We start from the raw sequence: 5,039 nt of genomic DNA on the forward strand, positions 1-5,039 counted from the left end.
TGCCAAAGGGGGAGAAAAATGTATAGATCATAGGCTTCGAGAGAGAGATTTGTTGTTTTTTTGTTCTCTCTTGTCTTCTTGGTTAAACTTGTTTGCTTTTTTTGATTGCTTGAGATACTATGCATTACCTGTGAGACATTGATGATCATGTGTTTGATCGTAAGCTACACTTATGCATGTTTGATGATATTATCTTACCTATCCTTATATGATCATTCACTTTGCTTGGTGATGAGTGCATGTATTCAATCTTTATTATTTTGAGCGCTCCACCAAGATGTATGTGACATGGAAGAGTAACCCATGAGCCTAATTTCTTGTGCATTTGCAGTCCAAAGCAAATCTTAAACTATGCACAAATTTAGGGGGATCTCTTTCTTATCACATACTTCTCAAAGCGACGATTTTTTTAATCTTATTATCATTTGTCGAAGCTTTGATCTATATGTTGTCATCAATTACCAAAAAGGGAGAGATTGAAAGTGCAACTATCCCTAGGTGGTTTTGATAATTCATAACAACATATAGCTCACTGAGCTAATGCTATTCCAAGACTATTATTTCAGGAAGCTCAATGAATGGCATGGCATGGATGATGAATGTGGATCCTTCAAAATATCAAGTACAAAGGATTGGCTCAAGCTCAAAAGCTCAAGACTCTACATTTTATATTTTAGTGATCCAAGATCACATTGAGTCTATAGGAAAAGCCAATACTATCAAGGAGGGATGAGGTGTTGCTTAATGAGCCTCTTGCTTCATGTGCTTAGTGATATGCTCCAAATACCCTCAACTACTTTCTCACATCCTCATTTGACCTAAACCTAAAGCCAAAATTGGTCACACCGATTCTTTCTATCCGGCGCCACCGAGTTCAAATGTCATAGCCACTGCCACAAACCCTAGGCAAATCGGTCTCACCGATAGGGATCTCGGTCTCACCGAGATGGGATTGTAATCTCTCTGTTTCCCTTCGTAACATTTCGGTCTAACCGGAGTGAGCGATCGGTCCCACCGAGATTGCAATGTAAACTCTCTGTTTCCCTTTTGTAACATTTCGGTCTCACCGAAAAGAGCAAATTGGTCCCACCGAGTTTACTTGACCAACTCTCTGGTTAGCTAATTACGAAAATCGGTCTCACCGAGTTTGTGTAATCGGTCTCACCGAGATTAGTTATGCCCTAACCCTAACCATATCGGTCCTACCGAGTTGCATTTCGGTCCCACCGAAAATCCTAACGGTCACTAGGTTTACTAAATCGGTCTGACCGAGTTTGTTGATTCGGTCCCACCAAGATTGGTAAATTGTGTGTAACGGTTAGATTTTGTGTGGAGGCTATATATACCCCTCCACCTCCTCTTCATTCGTGGAGAGAGCCATCAGAACAAACCTACACTTTCAACTTACCAGTTCTGAGAGAGAACCACCTACTCATGTGCTGAGGCCAAGATATTCCATTCCTACCATATGAATCTTGATCTCTAGCCTTCCCAAGTTGCTTTCCACTCAAATCTTCTTTCCACCAGATATCCTATGAGAGAGAGTTGAGTGTTGGGGAGACTATCATTTGAAGCACAAGAGCAAGGAGTTCATCATCAACGCACCATTTGTTACTTCTTGGAGAGTGGTGTCTCCTAGATTGCCTAAGTGTCACTTGGGAGCCTCCGACAAGATTGTGGAGTTGAACCAAGGAGTTTGTAAGGGCAAGAAGATCGCCTACTTCGCGAAGATCTACCGCTAGTGAGGCAAGTCCTTCATGGGCGACAGCCATGGTGGGATAGACAAGGTTGCTTCTTCGTGGACCCTTCTTGGGTGGAGCCCTCCGTGGACTCGCGCAACCGTTACCCTTCGTGGGTTGAAGTCTCCATCAACGTGGATGTACGATAGCACCACCTATCGGAACCATGCCAAAAACATCCGTGTCTCCAACTGCGTTTGAATCCTACAAACCCTTCCCTTTACTTTCTTGCAAGTTGCATGCTTTAATTTCCGCTGCCTATATACTCTTTGCATGCTTGCTTGATTTGTGTGATGATTGCTTGACCTGTCCAAAGATTGCTAAAATCTTCCAAACTCTAAAATTGGGAAAAGGTTAAGTTTTTAATTGGTCAAGTAGTCTAATCACCCCCCTCTAGACATACTTCAAGGTCCTACAGGGACACCGAAATGCATAGCTCTATGCCCATTGCCTGGTTTAGGTGCAAGGTCGGTTGCTCTCTTAGACCATCTTGGAAGCATGTCATTCGCAGGTATCGCTTGCACGTTCAGGTGCACCATGACACGGATGATATGTGGGCAGATCAGCCCACACATCTCAAACATGTTCCAACTACACATGTATGTATGATCTTCAGGGGCAACACACACCGTGTACACTTTAGGGTTGATGCCATCATTTGCAACAAGGCGAAACCAGATGACATTCCCTTGCAGCTGGTATTGCAGCCCATAGCCTGTTGATTTAGCCAATAGTTTCTGAAACTTAGAAAATACCTCTCTGGTATAGAAATCTGCAGCCTACTTTTCAATGTTGTAACTGCAAACAAAAAAGCTTCCAACATCAATAAGAATTACTACATATGTTTCATTCAAATGCTGCAACCAAACTGTACTGGAAAACTAAAAAAAATGCTACATGACTTTGGACTTACTTGCCCCAGAGTGGCGGCCTTGTCGCTTCATTGATGAAGCCCGCATTGTCTTCACGATCAAGCATTAGCTCCTGGCAAAGCTCAAACTGTTGCACAAATGTCCAAACCGAGTCTCCATGATGATTTAAAGTCTTGAAGTAGGAATTCAGGCCCTCGGAGCGCCCAGTTGTTCCTGTGAATGGGAAGAACTTATTCCTAAAGTACACAGGAGCCCACGTCTCCCTGCTGTTCCACATGTTTTTGAGGTGTTTCTTATCAGCTACACCAAACAACTTGACCATCTGCTTCCACCGTTCTTCAAACTCCTCAACGGTATCTGAACCATTAATGCAACCATAGAATGCTTCTGCAAAAGGCTCATCCTTGCCCAGCATCTTCCCTAGTTTTGTCCTTGCAACCCAGAAGACGTGCCACTTGCAACATCTATGTGTTGAATCTGGAAATACCATTGAGATGGCTGTAGCCATTGCCTGGTCTTGATCAGTCATAATGTTCAACGGATGCTCATTATTCATTGCCAACATCCATTGCTGGAACACCCACTTGAAAGTTTTGATGGTCTCATCAGGAAACAAAGCACACCCCAAGCAAGCAGTGTGTGTGTGGTTGTTAATGCCAACAATCGGAGCAAAGGGCAAGTTGTAGCGATTTGTGCAGAATGTGGTGTCGAAAAACACACAATCTTTGTACTTTGGATACAAGGCCCTTGTTCTCCCATCAACCCAGAAAAGCGCCCTAACAGCTCCATCTTCTTGTAGCTTCCAGAAAAAGAAGTTGGGATTCTCCACTTGTCTTCTCTCAAAGTACTCGATTGTCAGCTCCAAATCACGCTCTGACAGGCCCCTTCACAGCTTTGCTCTTGCATTTGTCACATCAGTCTTCACATACGGCAAACTCCTCGGATCCCAACACCGTGCATCTCCAAGCAAGCCCATCATATTAGCCATTGATATGTTGTGATAGTGCAGTGAAGTGATGTACTGCATGTCTGCATCTGGGATCTTTCTGTGAGAGCGGCAAAATCTCCGACGCCCCCTTTGCAACATCAGCTGGTGTGTGTGATCGACCTCAAAAACTGTCACAACCCAGCTACCGTCTTTGAGGTTAACACCGATACGAGCCTTGCAATCATACCGCTCCAACGGGTTTCTTTTCCTCTTGTCGCTCACATCCATATAGATGCCAGCTTGTTTGCTTGGAGATTTTTTGTAACTCGCATAGTTCATATCAACATCTTCACACTCATTTGTTGCAGCTCCATCAGAAATGCTACCACCAACATTCTTCGAAGGATTTTTTCCGTGAGTGTATGCACTCAAAAACTCTATAGATTAGAATGCACTTCTGACCCGAGCTATTTTTCCTACTATACTTTGATGTCACAATGCGAGTACCAAAGCCATCTTCGAGGCATATTCATTGTAAACGCGCTGAGCTTCTTCAACATTGTCAAAGACCATTCCAACAAAAGGGACAACTGGCTGTGATGATATATCTTCATCCGGTTCATCAACAAGTGTTGCAGCATTTTCATTGGCATAGTCACTAGCCACACGGGCATTGCCATGATTTGGATCTACACCATCCGTGTTCAGTTGCAACGAATCGTCACTATCATTTCGCGGAGTATCATTCAGATCAATGCGATCTTCTTCTTCTTCATGCACAACATTTTGCATATCATCATCAAGAAAAATTGATGGCTCAACAGCAACATTCTGCAACAAAATCAGCACCCAAGTCATTTTTTTGCTGCGTGAAAAAACACGTAAAAAGCGCGAACAAAAAAAGTGAACGCAGCATGGCAATCATAATTCCAAAACAATTCCTGCATGCAGCATTTTAGGATGCAACATGCAACATCCAGCAAGTAGCATGTAGCAAATGCAACGCATACTTGTAACATTTTACTAGCAGACAGCAGGAAGAAACATCTTACTAGCATTAATTGACAACATCTCAGTAATATTACACAAAAATCAAGCACAAGTATGTTGACAACATCTCTTTTCAATCTCATGCTCATCAAAGGTTGCAAAATATTTTTGTGAACAAAAGGATCTAGGGTTTGCAATTGGAATTCATACCAGATCAATTTCATCTCGGCCATGCCGTGCTGCATCTTGGAAGACCACACCAGGGTTGTAGTACCGTTGCAGCACTGGTCCACTACTACCAGGGTCTTCCCTCCTCAGTGGACTTCGGCCATGAACGGCAGCGGAGCTCGAGCCCAAATCCATGGCGGCAAGGAGGTCATTACGGATGTAAGACATGGTTGAAGCAAGTACAAGGGCACTTGATAGATGAGGGAGCCCCTCCTCGAGGTGATTCGGTCGTGGGGAACAAAAAACCGGCGGATCCGGCCGCCGCCGTCGCGGGTTGGGGAC

This window comes from Triticum dicoccoides, chromosome 7B (assembly GCF_002162155.2).
Source record: "Triticum dicoccoides isolate Atlit2015 ecotype Zavitan chromosome 7B, WEW_v2.0, whole genome shotgun sequence".
In the NCBI taxonomy this organism is placed as follows: Eukaryota; Viridiplantae; Streptophyta; class Magnoliopsida; order Poales; family Poaceae; genus Triticum; species Triticum dicoccoides.